The following is an 18,955-nucleotide window of genomic DNA, read 5'->3' on the forward strand; positions in this document are numbered from 1 at the left end:
AAATCTGTCTCTGCGAGTTCTGAGTTCTCTTAATTTATTACAATGTTTATTTCTCACTATATAGGTGGCCGTGTAACAAAATATTTTCGCATTCGGAGGAGAAAGTTGGCAACTGAAATTTTGTGACAAGATCTTGTGGCAGCGAAAAACCATAGTGTTTTAATGACTGCCACGCCAACTCGCGTATTCCATCCAGTGTTTCATGATAATACAAAACGAGCTGCCCTTCTTTGAACTACTCCGATGTCCTCCGCCAATCCTACCTGGTAAGGATCTTATATCTCGCAGCAGTACTCCAGAAGAGGACGGACCAGCACATTGCATGCATTAAGATTATATTTAGGTAACTGGCTACAGCCGTGAGATATTTAAAGAAACGCATTTTTATTTGCCATTCAGCTGTATAAATTTTATTTATTTGACCAGTTTCGGCTGTTTCAACCTTCATCTACTGGAGAGAAAATTTATAACATCTGTTGGTTTAGAAATGCATATCTCTTATACAAGACACTTTCATATTCCAAATGTAGCTTTGGCAAAACGTGAAGTGCAACATAATCAGATTTTGATAAACTCTTTAGATGAATTACACGTACACTCCTGACAGTTAACAGGCGACTGCTTTATTTTACCTTTTCCAAATGCTACATTTGTTATACGAAAGTGTTTTTTATGAGCAATATGCATTTCTAAACCAACAGATGTTCTAATTTTTTTCTTCCAGCTGATGAGGGTTGAAGGACCGAAATCGGTCGAATAAATGTAATTATACAGCTGATTGGCAAATAAAGATGCTCTTCGATAAATACTGCGGGCAGTCTCTTTAATAGGAAGTGTCCGCCCCGGTAGCTGAGTGGTGAGCGTGACAGACTGTCAATCCTAAGGGCCCGGGTTCGATTCCCGGCTGGGTCGGAGATTTTCTCCGCTCAGGGACTGGGTGTTGTGTTGTCCTAATCAGACTCATTTCATCCCCATCGACGCGCAGGTCGCCGAAGTGGCGTCAAATCGAAAGACCTGCACCAGGCGAACGGTCTACCCGACGGGAGGCCCTAGCCACACGACATTTCCATTTCAATAGGAAGTGTTCTATATGATGATTCCAGTGCATGGCGTACGTAATTGTAATCCTCAGGTGCATAGTTCAGTCGCCAACCTTTAAATTTGTGTGACTATCGTGTAAGCGAAATTTAACGGACTTCCTTTACTGCTCGAGTGTAACACCTCACACTCTTCATGTTTAGCGTCCAATGCTATTTTTTGCAACATTCGGATATATTGTCGACCAAAAAAAAGAGCACATCCGCAAACAATCTTAGAGCGCTGCTCAGATTGTCTCCTAAATCGTTTATGCATGGTGTCCCAGGGGCAATGGCCAATATTTCTGGAACTGACAGAAACAATCATTCGAAGCAAAAAAGTCTAGTAACCATGCGCTTTACAATGCATAACTTAAGAGCTATGAGCACTTGTTCATCCTCCCCCCGTTGGAGGTTTACCGAGCGAGGTGGCGCAGTGGTTAGCACACTGGACTCGCATTCGGGAGGACGACGGTTCAATCCCGTCTCCAACCATCTTGATTTAGGTTTTCCGTGATTTCCCTAAATCGTTTCAGGCAAATGCCGGGATGGTTCCTTTGAAAGGGCACGGCCGATTTCCTTCCCCATCCTTCCCTAACCCGAGCTTGCGCTCCGTCTCTAATGACCTCGTTGTCGACGGGACGTTAAACAACACTAACCTAACCCGTTGGAGGTTTGAGTCCTCCCTCGGGCATGGATGTGTGTGTTGTCCCTAGCGTAAGTTAGTTTAAGTTAGATTAAGCAGTGCGTAAGCTTAGGGACCGATGACCTCAGCAGTTTGGTCCCATAAGATCTTACCACAAATTTCCAATTTTTCCACTTGTTCATCTTTGATGCTATGAAACAAATCTCTTCTACTGCAAGTTCTTTACTTTCCATATTTTCAAAACTGGTGATATGGACGAAAACATGGAAAAATGTCCAGTAAACATGGGCTCCAACATTAAGAGCTATGAGCACCTCGTCAGTTTCGCTGCTGTGAAACACATCTCGTCTACTGAACAAGCGTTCATAGCTATGAAGCTTTAGAGTCTACGTTTACTAGATTTTTTTTTTTTTTGCTTCGAATGATTGTTCCTGTTGTATCCCTGAATACTGACCATTCCTCCTGGCATAGCCTGTATATATCAGTAACACCAGAGGACCTATAACACTTTCTTGGGGAACACTACATATCATTTCTGTTTCAGTGGATGACCTTCCGTCAGCTTCTACGATGTTGCTAAGTCGCGTAGGTGCTGCAGTCCAGTGACGCTCGCGGAGGAGAAATTCACAGCAAGCACGGGCCCGTTTCTAAGGCAACGTGAGTCAGCTAGCCAAACACGCAGCGTTCCACTCTGATGAGATGTCCAGCTCATTAGCAGAAGCTAACTTAACGCGCCTGTGGCCACCATTCCGATCTCTTCACTCACTTTAGCGATCTGCTCATTTGGTCTAGTTTTGTGAAAATCATAACCGGAAATGACGCTACCTTTTCGAAGGTGATGTGACGACCAGTTACGGAGGAAGGATAGGCATATACAAAATTTACATGTTTCAAAGACTAATTTTCTCCCCAACACTGAAAGGTATCCTCTAAAAGCAGCTTTACGTAGGACACTTTTGATTGTAGAACGTTTGTTGGCAACTTGACAAATTGTCTCGCGCTTTCTTTCTAAATGATACGGAAAAAGTCCGGTTACAGGGTATATATTCATGATTTGTTCAACGTTTGCAGTGCTATATATCGTCAGATGAGAATCGAGAAAGGAATTGTATAGGTAATTTTAAAACAAAGAAAAACAACGAGCCTAGGAGTGACATCGTGCGGCGAAACATCATAGGACGCCACTTCTGTTCTATGAGCATCTGAAGAAAATCAGCACATTGTACACCACTATTTTTGAAAAATGCTGATACTTCGCCATCTACATCCCTATTCACTCCAGTGGAAATATCTTTTTTAGGATTCCGTCCCTCAATCGGTGAAAACGGAATCCTTATAGGATTACTTTGTTGTCCGTCTATCTATGTATCTATGTGCGACTGTTAAGACCCGCCATATATGTCACATATTTCGATACTTGCAAACTCACTCATAAAAATCTGTACGGTTCTTCTTGTCAACTAGAATCATAAAACTTGACAAGAAGCAAGGCTTCACAGCACAAGCAAACTAAAAAATCTGGAAACTGTTAATCTGTAATTCTATCGGGCAAAAACATTTTTTTGGCCTCCTTGTCTGTCTGTTTGTCCGTCTGTTAAGATCCCTTTTTCTCAAGAACGGGCCTTGGTATCCAGTCGAAATATATGTCAAATACAAAAGTCTACGGTCCCTTGGCTTAGACAATGCAATCAAAAGATAGGGTCATATGTCGCATATTTTGACACTCGGAAACTCATTCATCAAAACCTATAGATGAACTATCTGCATACGCACCGGGCATGGTGGTCTATGGATTCAGCGTGTTCCGCCAGGCAACCGACTGCTCTCCGTATATAACGACTGAGCGAAATATTCAACATTTAACTTGAAGGGATATCCTGTGGTATCCGCCCACACAAAATGAAGAGGCTAGTGACGAACACATTGAAGGGAGAAAAGGGGTAAGGGGTATACTTGGAAACTCAGAGGTCACACAATCGAATCTGTCCGACCACGGATTTTTTCAGTCTTCGTTTTAGCCTAAACTTCACCTTTCAACGATGTGAGGAGTGGCTTTGAAACAACGGGTGGTTCGGATTCCACTTAAAGCAGTAGGTCCCCTTTTTCGGTAGGACAGTCGGGTTAGGTTAGGAACACGCAAGTCGCCGAAGGGGTGTCAGTCACCAGGCCTTTGAGCCACACGAAGTCATTATTATTCACTATATATGAGTACTCAATTAAATTTGTATGGAACCCTCAGGGCGAAGGCCTACTCGGAGTTGCCAGTTTTTATTTTTTTTAATTTTTTTTAAAGCCGAAGTAACGTTGGCCCTTAGACAGAAAATAAATACGAGGGCGGCTCGAAAAGTAATTTCCTTTAGACTGTAAATAAAGAAGCAGTAAAAAAGATTATTGTATACAAGTACACTGCTTTGGTTCTACTGATTGTTACTCAATCTTAAATACAGAATTGTTCTACCAAGAAGTAACGGGAGAATCCATAAATAATATTTTTATATGCATCTTGAAACTAAAGTTTTTTGCTATTTTTAAACGTAGTTACCATTTAAAGTCAAGTGTAAGTCATAGCGTTTCAGTAATTTACAAATTCCTTCTTCATAAAATTATGCTAGTTGGACGCGTAGCGAATCTTTCACAGCAGTTTGAAGTCTGTCGTCGTTATCGAAGTGCCGCGACGCGAGGCACTTCTTCATGTGAGGAAGAGATGAAAATGTCTTGGCGCCAAATGTGCGCTTCAGGGGCGATGGTCAAAAGTCTCTCAGCCGAACTGCTTCGAAATCTCCAGAAATTTTCGTGTACTGGAGGACGGGTGCTGTCACGCAGAAACAGAACATCGAATGTTGGCATACCGCGACGTTTGTTTTGAATTGCTTGCTTAACTTCGAAGTTTCACCGTACACAGCGCAGAACTGATGATGAACGTCTGCTGCTGAAACGTTTTGCGCCGAAAGAAATTTATTATTGCTCGCACTTCGCGGGACATTTCTTTACATCGATCGTGCAAAAGTACAACAGCGAATGCTAATATACCGTGACTTTTGTTTTGAATGACTTGCTTAAGTTTCTTCAAATGGTTCAAATGTCTCCGAGTACTATGGGACTTAACTTCTGAGGTCATCAGTCCCCTAGAACTTAGAACTACTTAAACCTAACCAACCTAAGGGCATCACACACATCCATGCCCGAGGCAGAACGAATCTGCGACCGTAGCGGTCGCGCGGTTCCAGACTGTAGCGCCTAGAAGCGCTCGGCCATCCCAGCCGGCTAAGTTTCTTCGAAGTTTCACAGTTGTCACCCTATGCAGTACACAAGTGATGACCAATGTCTGCTGCTGAGATGTTTTGTCTCGAAAGAAATCATATTACTTATCGAATTTCGGATTTCGCGTGTTTTTTTTATTTTATTGTATTTTATTTTTTTATTACAGAGCTCATATTTTGAGGATGTAACAAACGAGGGCGCTAAAGAACGTGGTACATAGCTGGATGCTGACTGAATCAAAGCCAATACTACCAGAAAAATGTTGATAACCACAGACAAAATGAAAATCAAGAAGTAAGATTATTTAACTGAAACTCTGATTGGAAATTAGCACTGTTAGCTGCAACAAGAAGAATGCGTCCTCTGTTGCCGGCCCCGGTGGCCGAGTGGTCCTAGGCGCTTCAGTCTGGAACCGCGCGACTGCTACGGTCGCAGGTTCGAATCCTGCCTCGGGCATGGATGTGTGTGATGTCCTTAGGTTAGTTAGGTTTAAGTAGTTCTAAGTTCTAGGGGACTGATGACCTCAGATGTTAAGTCCCATAGTGCTCAGAGCCATTTGAACCATTTTTGAACGTCCTCTGTTGCTGCTGCACATTTCTACGTAAAAATCAGCTTCGGAATTTTCCTTTGTGTGAGACGGCATGTACAAGAGTCATGCGCTGATTTGAAATTCTAGATTCGGATACTTTACTTTTCGCGTCCTTTCTGCATAATATTTCACTGATTGTTTGAAAAACATGTAAAAATCTGCCAACTGGTTGCATAGGTTTCGTCACCTCTGAGGGTGACTTCATCAGAAGGTAAGGTAATTACCTACAATGAATATGTCAGATTAAATATCTTATCTAATAAAAGTTTACATTAATGTAAACGAGTGTAAAACAAATAGTACTTACATGAAGAACATATCGTCAAAAATGTACAGTGATTTAAGAGCTGAGTTGCTCAAGTCATACATTAAAATATAAGACATAATGTTCTTCAAAAACTCAAACATTAAAACATAAGTAATACCGGTGTGGTGTGAGGAGACTAACTGTGTGGCAACTAGTCACGCTGCCAAGTAAACGTAATGTAGGCCGCGCCACAAGTGGGCCTCTAGTAACGTGAGCAAAACAATTTTGTATATTACACATTTTCTGAAGTATATCATACGTATAGCCAATATAGCTTTTAACAAGAATTAATTTTACAAATTATTGAGTAACATTTATAAATGACCTTCAAACTGGATAAAATAGTACAAAGTTCGCTACGTTTTGCCAGAGTTAAATACGACTGGAATTCCATACGTAATGAAGAACATCAGTTCATTAGATGACGCAAAATTTGAAAAGAAAGCTTGCATAACTAGGGCACAGAGGTCATCTGATGTGTTAGTAATGAGCGTAACTTAACAGAGGTAAAATAATGTTTCTGTAAAGGAGGAGAGAACCTGGATGTTAAGTGTCATGAAACTGAGAGAACTGGTTTAAAAGCATTAAAGAAATTTCTATTTTTCAACTGTAATTGTTCATTCAACATGTCATCTTTATTTGGTGTGTGCCTGAAAATTTCAAGTTCTTCCAAGACATTAAGTTTTCTCCCTTTCTTTTCTTTATGCAGAATTGTCATTTCGTTTAATTCTTTGGGGTTATGGCCTGTTATGAAAAGATGTTCTGCAAATGTTGAGTTGTGCACATTAGTGCCTTTTTTGCCTAAAGGATGTTCTTTGTATCTTACGTTGAAAGCTCTGCCTGTCTGTCCAATATAAAATGCTGGACATGTATCACAGGAAATTTTATATACCTCTGAGCCACGTAAAGGTTCGTTTGAAGGTTTTAGATAATGAATTAAATTTTTTTGTAGATTACTGTGTGTGGAGAAAGCAACCTTGCAGCCGTATTTTTTAGTTAACAGACGCTGAATACTATACAATATGTTACCTAAAAACGGTATTGAGATGTACTTTTTATCATTATTATTAGTTTGACCAGTACCTAAAGTGGTGACTCTTTCTTTAGTTTTTTCTTTAAGGATGTTTTCCACTAGTGAGGGTTCATAGCCGTTATTAAATGCTATTGTCTTAATTACATCAATTTCTTTCTGCAGTTTTTCTGGTGATAAGGGAGTAACCACTGCACGGTGAATTGCTGAATGAAAGAAAGCTTTCTTATGAGATTGAGGGTGTATCGAGTCTGCAGGTACGGTATGATCAGTACTAGTGGGTTTTCGAAAAATGTCGAAAATTATTTTATTCTCTATTATCGACAACTTCAGATCTAGGAAATTTAATTCGCGGCGTTTCATTTTGTAACTCACACGTGAAACTAATTTTTTCATGAAGGTTATTGAACAAATTGAACAGTTGATCTACTTCTTCATTAGTGCCATTGTATATAATCAAAATGTCATCTACGTATCACTGATTCACTGATTGTATCAATATCCCTTTATGCTGTGAAATTTCAAGCATTCGCGAGTGCCACGATAAACTCGTACTGTTGTCGTCAGTTGTAGTCTTAAACTTTTGCTCTTTCAAATTTTTGATATCAGTAGGCCTATCCTCGTTCAAAACAGTCCTTCGCCAGTTCCATTGTATAATAACGTGAGAAGCAGGTTATTTTTTAGAATTTTCATACGCTTACAAAACTACATTTTCGTAAGTGACCGGTACAAGTCTTTTGGATAAGTTATCTCGTGCCAAATTAGCAGTTACCGCCAAAGAATAGATTACTCCGAATTTCACTGCATATCATCCCAAATAAACGGACATTTTTGAGAATTTTCGGAGGTTAACCATTGTCCTGAGCACAATGCACTTTGTTGTAAATCGGCGTTTGTGATTTAGTTACTGTAGCAGGTATTGTACCTAACATATCGTGTTATATATAGTTTTCCCTTAAAGATAAGTGTATATTATCTACATTCATCATAAATTAACTCTATTTTCGGCTTTGTTAGCGACTATAATTAACTTCGAGAAAGCTAGTAACTTTTACTACAAGTTTTTCTGTTGCCTTAATAGAAATCTCTTTTTGTGAATTTGCTACGGTTTTTATAGGAAATTAATACTTTTTAGCTCAACAGATCAGCAGGTTTAGTTTAAAGTTGCTTGTTCATTGTCCTGTAATGATGGAGGTATATTGAACTTAATTGCAACAAATAGAACTAACCTCTTTGAGGATGTTCACATCGAAACTAATATCAGTGACCATGACGCAGTTCTTGCAACAATGATTGTCAAAGTACAAAGGACAACTAAAACTAGCAGAAACTTGTATGTGATCAGAAAACAAGATTATGAGGAACTTGACCTTTAAGCACAGGGCATGAGCGTATAGAGGAACTCTATATAGTTGACTATGCACTTGATAGATATGTATCCAGTAGAAGAACAGTTCATAATGGGACCCACCATGGGACGCACAGAGAGTACTGCAAAATAGGTGTAAAACAGAGCGAGGTGCTGAGTGAAACGCGTTTGGCTGTCAAGAGTGCAATGCGTGAAACCTTCAGTGACTACTGTAGCAGAATATTGCCAAACGATCTTTCACAAAACCAAAGAAATTATGGTCGTATCAAAGTCAATGTCCATTCTCTAGCGAATTATACAGAAACTGAAATTGATGGTAGCAAAGCAAAAGCTGAAACGCGTAACTCTGTTTTCAAATGTTCTTTCACAAAGAAAAGCACAGGAAAATTGTCCCAGTTAAATCCTCGTACCACTAAAAGGATGACTGAAATCAGTATTAGCATCAGAGGTGTTGAGAAAGAGCTGGAATCGTTAAAATTGAAGAAATCTCCAGAGTCAGATGGAATCACTGATTCATACTGAATTTGCGGCTCAGTTAGCCCCTCTTCTGACTTAATCTATCGTTGGACCCTCGAAAAAAAAAATGGTTCAAATGGCTCTGAGCACTATGGGACTTAACATCTTAGGTCATCAGTCCCCTAGAACTTAGAACTACTTAAACCTAGCTAACCTAAGGACACCACACACATCCATGCCCGGGGCAGGATTCGAACCTGCGACCGTAGCAGTCCCGCGGTTCCGGACTGCAGCGCCTAGAACCTCCCTCGAACAAAATATCATGCCCAGTAGTTGGAAGAAAGCACAGGTCATTCCCGTCTACAACAAGGCTAATGCAAGTGATCCACAAAACTACCGTTTAATATCCTTGACACTGATCTGGGTGTCGTAATCATTCGCTCGTTCGCTCGAACTGTCCAGAATATTCTTCAAACAAGCCGCGAACAACTGTGACCCGGTGGCACAGCCCATTATCATCCATAAAAATACCTTGGTTGTTTTTTCTGCGGTTATTCCACGCAGTGTTTTTTGTCTGTTAGCACTGATAACTGTAAGCAAACGTCGTTGCTATCGGTCGTTAAGAGAAGGCCGTCGGCCACTACGTTGTCCGTAATCTGGTATTCCCGCCTCGCTCTTGACAATGTGGATCTCGGAATACTGAACTCCCTGGCGATTTACGAAATGGAAAGTCCCATGCATCTGGCTCCAACTACCATTCCGTGTTCAAAGCCAGTTAATTCCAGTCGTGTGGCCATAATGACGTCGGAAACGTCTTTATACGAATCGCCTGAGTACAAATGATAGCTTTGCCAATGCACTGCCCTTTTATACCTTCTGTACACGATACTACCGATATCAATACGTGTACATATCGCTATCCCATGACTTTCGTCACCCCAGTGCAATGTACCAGCATTTCACATTTCCAATTGCTTATCTCGCTTTTACATTATCTTGTGATCTTGCAATGTTAAATTATTTAAATATGTCACCTAGACAATGTATTTCAGAAATTACATTACTTTACATTATTGTATTTTGGAGTTGCGATTTCTTCCGTCAGTGTATTTATAACGAGGTAACAAAGCTAATCAAATCGGCTCTTACATTTTCTGTCACTACAGCTTTTTCTGAAAAAAGTATGAGCGCCCTTAAAAAAATTACAAATTGCCTTTGTAATTCAGTAACAAGTGATAGTGTAAGCTCTTTTTGCACATTTGTCATAGGAAAAAAACCTGCCTAAACAACTTACAAGTGATGAGAAATTTAAAGAAAACGAGGTTTATATCTTTGCTACCAAGAAGTATCGAGCGCGGATCTCCTGTATAAAAATATATGTGAGCCTACCCACAATTAATCCATTAGCTTGGTCACTTCGCTTTTGCAAGCATTTTGGGATAAGTGTGAGTGGCCGATAGTGCAGACAAAGCATTTCTTACATTGACTTTAGCACTGAGTAAAAAGAAGAAGAAGAAAAAAAAAATGAAAACTAGACGCTGGTCCTAGGAACGGTTGAAACTGAGACATAAATATACCCCACAAATCTGCTAAAGGAAATATTACGCACAACACCTAATTATTACATGAGTTTTCTTCTACGGGCTGTCACACTTTTAATTATTTTATCCCTGTATTAAAAAAGAAGACACAGTTATGCGAAAATCTGACCCGCCCGCGTATATGACGTTGCTTCCGGGATTCGAGGAGGCACGCTGCCTCCGGATCGAATCCGCCCAACAGATTAACGACGACGCCTGGATGTGGTTTTTAGGCGGTTTCCCTCATCCGACTAGGGGGATACTGGGCTGATATCCACGTCTCGCCTCAGTTACACGATTCGCAAATATTCTGACTTTCTAAAGTGTTCTCGCACTTTCACATGGGATAGCACTAGACGCAAGCAGACGGGGTGCATAGCGATACCAGAAAATTAGGGTTACATCTGGCGTTGGTCAGATATTAGAAAACGATGCTGTAAAATCGATGGCGTGGATACAGACATGACTTCCGGGACACTCAAGAATAATAAGAAATTAATTACGGCCCTTGTACACACATTAAAAAAAATTTGCATCGCCTCGGTTCCGAGAGTTCCGTAACATGTACAGAAAATTGGAATAGAGATCAACATAAGCATCATTTCCACCCTTTTTATTACTCATGGAAACCTCACATTGCACGTTGTACCAACATACAGCGAGACCTTCAGAGGTAGTGGTCCCGATTGCTGTACACACCGGTACCTGTAATACCCAGTAGCATGTCCTGTTGACTGATGCATGCCTGTATTCGTCGTGGCATACAATCCTCAAATTCATCAAGGCACTGTTGGTTCAGATTGTCCCACTCCTCAGCGGCGATTCGGCGTAGATCCCGCAGAGTGGTTGGTGGGTCACTTCGTCCATAAACAGCCCTTTTCAATCTATCCGAGGCACGTTCGATAGGGTTCATGTCTGGAGAACATGCCCGCCACTGTAGTCGAGCGATGTCGTTATCCTGAACGAAGTCATTAATAAGATGTGCACGATGGGGGCGCGAATTGTCATCCATGAAGACGAATGCCTCGCCAATATGCTGCCGATATGGTTGCACTATGGGTCAGAGGATGGCTGTCACGTATCGTACAGCCACACAGCGGCGTACGTCGGCCCCGCTTAATGCCACCCCAAAAGAGCAGGGAACCTCCACCTTGCTGCACTCGCTGGACAGTGTGTCTAAATCGTTCAGCCTGACCGGGTTGCCTCCAAACACGTTTCCGACGGTTGTGTGCTTGAAGGCATATGCGACACTCATCGGTGAAGAGAACGTGATGCCAGTCCTGAGTGGTCCATTCGGATCTGTACCGCGCTGCCTGGTGTCGTGGTTGCAAATATGGACCTCGCTATGGACGTCGGGAGTGAATTTGCGTATCATGCAGCCTTTTGCGCAGTTTCAGTCGTAACACGACATCCTGTGGCTGCACGAAAAGCACTATCCATATGGTGGCGTTGCTGTCAGGGTTCCTCCGAGCCATAATCCGTAGGTAGCGGTCATTCGCTGCAGTAGTAGCACTTGGGCGGCCTGAGCGAGGCATGTCATCGACAGTTCCTGTCTCTCTGAATCTGCTCCACGTCCGAACAACATGGCTTTGGTTCACTTCGGGACGCCTGGACATTTCCCTTGTTGAGAGCCCTTCCTGGCTCGAAGTAACAATGCGGACGCGTTCGAACCGCGGTATTGACTGTCTAGGCATGGTTAAACTACAGACAACACGAGCCGTGTACCTACTTCCTGGTGGAATGACTGGAATTGATCAGCTGTCGGACCCCCTCCGTGTAGTAGGCCCTGCTCATGCATGGTTGTTTACATTTTTTGGCGGGTTTAGTGACATCTCTGAACAGTCATGGGGACTGTGTCTACATTTTTTGGCGGGTTTAGTGACATTTCTGAACAGTCAAGGGGACTGTGTCTGTGATACAATATCCACAGTCAACGTCTACCTGCAGGAGTTCTGGGATGCAATTTTTTTTTTTTATGTGCGTAGAGTCCCACTCATTCTTAATTTCTGGAAGACGGCAGTCCTCTTAATACAAAGACATCTGATCCTTCGCAACAATAAAAAATGATTAAGTGTTAAAGTGAGAAGTCGTGTATCGCGTCCATATTGCATTCTTTCCGGTTCAGAGAACATGAATAATTGTATAAACTGGTGGTCATTAATAAGATTCAGAATAAATTCAGAAATAATATTATAAAATCGGATTACACTTTATCTGTAGCGGCGGTTACACCTGACGAGAATTTAATGCTCATATTATATATGGCAAACGAAGCACTTTCTGCTTTATCCATTAGTTCAAGGATTATCTTTTGTTGTAATAATATTCAAAAGAATTAAATTCATGACTAGCTGTGTGCCACCGGATAGGCGAGGGTAAAATCAGTTCTTTCTACATAGAAAAATACGATCATACCATCTAGAGTGAACTCTGCTTCATCCGTGAAAAATACGAAAAGAAAGTTGGGACTTTTAGCACTTTACTGCAAGAATCGCTGACGGATGATAACTCGTGCAGGGTAATATGCTGGTGACAGGGCCTGTACACGTTGCAAATGATAAGGATTCAATTGTTTCTCTTACAGTAGCCTCCGGGTATTCGTATGAGAAACATTCAAGTGCAGCGCTAATCTTCGTATACTGTCAGAATCCAGAATCACATCCTCTACATCTAGTGTTGCAGATCTTGGTCGTCCTCTCTGCAAACTGCGGGAAGTAGATTTCCCTTGAGCGCACAGACAGCGTTGGAGACATTCAAATGTCTTCTGATCTGGACATCTTCGCTGTGGAGGGCACAGGAGGGCCATCCGGCCAGTCTCTACCACTAACATCGCTAAATCCACATGCAACCCTGTGAAGAAGCGGGACAAAGGCCAGGAGTTATGCGAAAATCTATTCCACTTGTTGAAAGATTATCTGTAACTTTGAGATACATGGCAACAGGAGCAGCTGTCGAAAATTTAAAATTTGTAGTTGAATCTCTTTAAAGTAACACAAATCGTCTTAATTTTCGTAATAGCTTGTAAACTTTTATTCTTGCCCGTATATATATATATATCGTCTTAATTTTCGTAATAGCTTGTAAACTTTTATTCTTGCCCATATATATATATATATATATATATATATATATATATATCGTCTTAATTTTCGTAAACTTTTATTCTTGCCCATATATATATATATATATATATATATATATATATATATATATATATATATATATAGTCTGCCATCTGAGAAATCTGGCAAGCCACTAGATTTTGTTTGACAAGTGCAAGCTTAAAAAAATCATATCGGTATTTAAGGGGGGGTAGGACGTCAAACGGGCCGTCTTGGAGCAGGAGCGGCATCACAGAATATTTTAATTTCCAGTGTCTATAATTTTACAAATAAATTCATAAAACTTTGTCAGCATCACCAGGAAGGATTCAGGATTCACACCCATTGCAGTGGAAGTTCGAAAACATAACAAAATAATTTTTTTTTACGTGCGAAATATCATCATTTTTTCTCTTACTAATGCCCGCATTTGTTGCTACAGGTACACTTTTCTTCATAAATTAGAGAGATTCTTCGATGAATTTTGCACAGCATATATACCATACTTACAGGTGTATGAAAATCTAGAATTTATTTAATTTATGAAAAAACGAATGAGCTGTTGTATTTTAAACTTCATGTTTAGAAAAAAAAACAAATATTGTAGTTAATTACCTCAATTTTTACCACAGTTTTTAATAGATTTGGAAAATTCTAGAGTTTCATACACCTTTAGGTATGGTTTGTATGCTGTGCAAAATTCACCGAAGAATCTCTCTTACTTATGAAGAAGAGTGTACCTATAGCAACATATGCTGCCATCAGTAAGTGAAAAAAATGATGAAATTTCACATGTAAAAAAATTATTTCATTATATTTTCGAACTCGCACTGCTAAGAGTGTGAATTCGGAATCCTTCCTGGTCATGCTGACAAAGTTTTATAAATTTATTTGTAAAAGTATAGACAGTGGAAATTGTCATGTCCTGTGGTGCCTCTCCTGCTCCAAGTCGGCCCGTTTGACGTCCTATCCGCCTTTAATCCATATTTCTCTCAAACACGTCAAACACAGTTTTTGTTCGACAGATATGTCAGACACAGTTGCGCACTGCCAAATAATTTGACAAACGCTCGAAATCTGACGAATCGTTTGATCGTCTAAAATGGCCTTAACATTATTTTATGCCACTAGCGTGTTATGTCAAATTACGGTCGCGGAGCCTTCTACAGCGCCACGAAAAGCTGTAAGGGCCCTTTACACTGGAGAACGTGCGTCCAGATGAAGAAAGCCGAAAAAGTTGGTTTTATATTGAGCCATATGCGTGCTGTTACACGGGACGCTGCCTTTGGCTCACTGCAGCCGTCGTGGAACATGTTAAAGCGAATCGCCGCTTCAGCGTGCTTGCCACTGTGCGTCACTGTTTGCAGGTGCTTCTGTACACATTGCCAACTCAGCGGCTCTATTGTCTCTGCCAACCGCCCACTGTTTATCAATAGTATACAGTACAGTAAAGGACTTCTGTCCGTATTTGACTACGGGGAAAACGGCGACTGTATTCGACGTAGAAAGCTTCATTGCTGAAGATCTAAAGTAGGCCAATACTGCGGGACTGTACCATACCTTATAATTCAAATGAATTAAAGAACGTCGAAGCATGGAATGGTGGACATAATTTCATTTCGCCATATACAGACAATAAAAAAAGTTTATCATAACGTGTGCCTGGAAGTGATTGGCTTCCGAGTTAGAGTAGATGGGCTTACAGCCAGGCAATTTTAATTTTTTCTAATATTGTGGCCAGCGCACAGGTAGGCAAAGACAGAAAGGGATTTGAGCAAGTGTTAGGATGTTTTGGATATGGAGGCAGAAATGAATAAGATTGGTTCTGTTGTTTTCCCTAATCATCGGTTTAGGGAAGGAAGTCGGCCGTGCCCTTTCAAAGGAACCATCCCGGCATTTGCCTGAAGCGATTTAGGAAAATATCGGAAAATCTAAATCAGGATGGCCGGACGCGGGATTGAAACGTCGTCCTCCCGAATGCGAGTCCAGTGTGCAATGAAGAAGGGGAAAGACTCCTGGATTTATGCCAGAAGAATGGGATGAAAACAGCAAACACCTGGTTTATGAAGAGAGAAAGTCATGTTATCACTAGATACAATTAGTATGGAAGAACCAAGAGTGTAATTGACTATATTCTAGTGATAGGGAATGGGGAGAGAAAGTAACAAATGTGAAGGTAATTCCAAGTGTGAGCGCAGATGGGGACCATAGATTACTGGTGGGACAATGGAAAATGAATCAGTGTGTGAAAAATAGAAAACAGTAGAAAGTGATGAGGATATGGGATTGGAAATAGGAGTGAAAGTGCTGAGAAGTATAGAGAATTAATCACACAAAAATTTCAAAGCATGGAGTTTATTCAAAGACCCTTTAGTCGAAGCAGCACAAAAAGTATGTGGTAGAACATCTGGAAAGGAAAAAGTAAGACAGACAAGTTGGTGGGATGATACCACAATCCAAGCAGTCAGAAGAAAAAATGGAGCCGGCTGTTGTGGCCGTGCGGTTCTAGGCGCTTCACTCTTGAACCGCGTGACCGCTACGGTCGCAGGTTCGAATCCTGCCTCGGGCATGGATGTGTGTGATGTCCTTAGGTTAGTTAGGTTTAATTAGTTCTAAGTTATAGGCTACTGATGACCTCAGAAGTTAAGTCGCATAGTGCTCAGAGCCATTTGAACCATTTTTGAAAAAATGGAGCATGGAGAAAGTGGTGGAAAACTAAAAATGACGAAGACCACAAAAGATATATAGGGGAAAAGAAGAAGTGTAAAGAAACAGTGGAAACAGCAAGGAAAAAGGCATGGGAAGAGTTTACAAAAGAAACAAACTTGAAGAAGATGTGAAGAGCAGTAAGAAAATGTTCTATTAAATGATGAAAAATAAAAGGAAGGCTTCTGAAGTACCAGTAAAGATGAAAATGGAGGATGCTACTGTGATTGAAGATCCAGGGAACAAAAAAGATCTCTGGAAAGAACATTTTAAGAAATTGTTAAACGCTGAGGAGCAGGTACGCGAGGAAATAACAAATAACGGAGAAATTGAGAGAAGTTGTGAAGCAGAATGACGACAAATTACACGAGAAGAAATGGAAACAGTTGTGAAGAAGACGAATGGGGAGGAAAGCCCCAGGACCTGATGAAGTATCAGTGGACATGATAAGGGCATCAGGTCCAATGGGAATGCAGTGGCTGTATAGAGTATTATCAAGTGTGTGGAGAAACAGTACAATACCTGACGATTGGAGAAGAGGAGACATTGTTCCCATCTTCAACAAAGGCAATAAAAGACTTTGTAAAAACTACAGAGGAATAACGCTAATGAGACATACAGTCAAGATTTTTGAAAGAATTTTACTAAATCGAATAAGTGAAAAGATAGAAAAGGAGCTGAGTGTGGAACAGCATGAGTTTAGGAAAGGAAGAAGCACAATCGACCTGATATTTTGCATCCGTCAACTGATGGAAAAAAGTTGGGAGTGTAACAAAAGGGTGATAATGGTTTCTATAGACATAGAAAAGGCATATGACTCAGTTAACAGGGAAAGACTCTGGGAAGAAATGAATAAAACAGATATAGAAGATGGATACATTAACGTAATAAAGACAATGTAAGGACACAATTGTAGAATTAGAACATCATTGGGGAACTCTGAATACTTCGAAATAAGACATGGACTTAAACAAGGAAGTATTTATCTCCTGCAATTTTTAATGTTGTGATGGAGGAAATGAATAGGGCAGTTAAAGATACAGTAAAAGAAAAAGACAAAAAGATGATTTTTGCAGATGATATGGTAATATGGGGCGATAAAGAGGTAGATGTATAGTTACAACTTGAAGTGTGGGAGGAAATAATGAAAAGGTATGGATTAAAAATAAATAAAGATAAGAGTGAAGTAATGGTATTTAGAAGAGACAAAGGGATCAACAGAAATATTACTTCCAATGGAGAACCTCTCAAAGTGATGGACTGTTTCATTTACTTAGGGAGTGAAATATCTAGTGATGGAAGAGTAATCAACGAAATAAATAGGTGGTTACAGAAGCGTGGCAATTTCTACCAAACAATAAAACACCTGATTTGGAATAAGGAAGTTTCAGAAAAAGCAAAACTGCTTATGTATAAGAGTTATTACCTCGCTATTGTCACCTATGGAGGAGAAACATGGACAATGACAGAAAGGGACTGGAGCAGACTGCAAGCAAGGGAAATGAAATTTCTCAGAATGGACAGAGTAAGGAACGTAGGTATCAGAAAGGACCTTAAACAAGAAAGTATGAGGGAAGAAATTGAAAAAAGAGATTAAGATGGTAAGGGCATGTTAAGAGGATGTATGGGCAGAGACTCCCCAAAATTATGGAAGAACTAAAGATGGCTGGAAAAAAAAAACATAGAGGTCCCCAAGACCACGGTGGGAAACGGGAGAATATCTGTGGAAAGGAGAGGTGTGACCTGGCAGCAAGTGGAGGAAGAAAAGTGGTGAGAAGACCGAGCCGCCGGCCGGGTGGCCGAGCGGTTCTAGGCGCTACAGTCTGGAACCGCGCGACCGCTGCGGTCGCAGGTTCGAATCTTGCCTCGGGCATGGGTGTGTGTGATGTCCTTAGGTTAGTTAGGTTTAAGTAGTTCTAAGTTATGGGGGACTGATGACCTCAGAAGTTAAGTCCCATAGTGCTCAGAGCCATTTTTGAAGACCGAGCCAAATGGAGAGGATTCGTTAGCACCCAGACCGGGCAGTAGCTGCAGCGGGATCCGGATATACGAGATAGATTGTTGCCAACGTGGGGTAGATTTTTCCGCGATTTCAAACTGAAGGCATCGGCTGTGTTCTTACTTCTAATCCATCCAGATCATAGCTCTTTGTTATTGTTAATTGCAGAGAATTTTACAATTTAGTTTTACTCCACAAAACGGAGTAAAAGCCCACCAGTGCGGGTCTTTATTCTGGACGAAAGGAAGTTGGTAGGGTAATCTGAAAGCGTTGACTTATTGAGTCTAAGCTATCTAGGTACCTAGTAAGTAATTAACTTTGTAAGGTTCTTCTTATTCACATACATCTTCGTCAAACAGCAAGTCCATATCTACATCAGAGGTACTGTCGTGATTTGAGAAATCTGAAGAGTAATAAACTGGCTGTTTGATTTGTTTTCTTCCTTTTTTTGCCACCGATGTAAAGAAATTAGCTTACATCGTTTGTTCGTATAGCTCGCGTTTTCTTTGGCACGTCATTTTTTCTCAGTAACAAGCTTTCCTTTTCCCATGCATTCTTCTTCCATTCGTTCTTTATTGGTTGTCGACGTTAGATGAACAAATTTCATTACTTTTCCAGAAAGTTTCCGCTAAATCTTCAGATACTCTCACACAGTGTGTGTTGAATATCGCCACTTGCCACGCCAAGGTGATTTAGTGGCTAACGCCCCTGCCTAGTAAACAAGAGACCCAGGTTCCTCTTTTGCCGGGTTATCATTGAAGAGTTTTCGCCGCATTGCCGGAGCTGTGGGGTTTTACCCCAAAACACCTGTGGTGATTTGTCCTATTTCGTCATT

This window comes from Schistocerca piceifrons, chromosome 3 (genome assembly GCF_021461385.2).
Source record: "Schistocerca piceifrons isolate TAMUIC-IGC-003096 chromosome 3, iqSchPice1.1, whole genome shotgun sequence".
Classification (NCBI taxonomy): Eukaryota; Metazoa; Arthropoda; class Insecta; order Orthoptera; family Acrididae; genus Schistocerca; species Schistocerca piceifrons.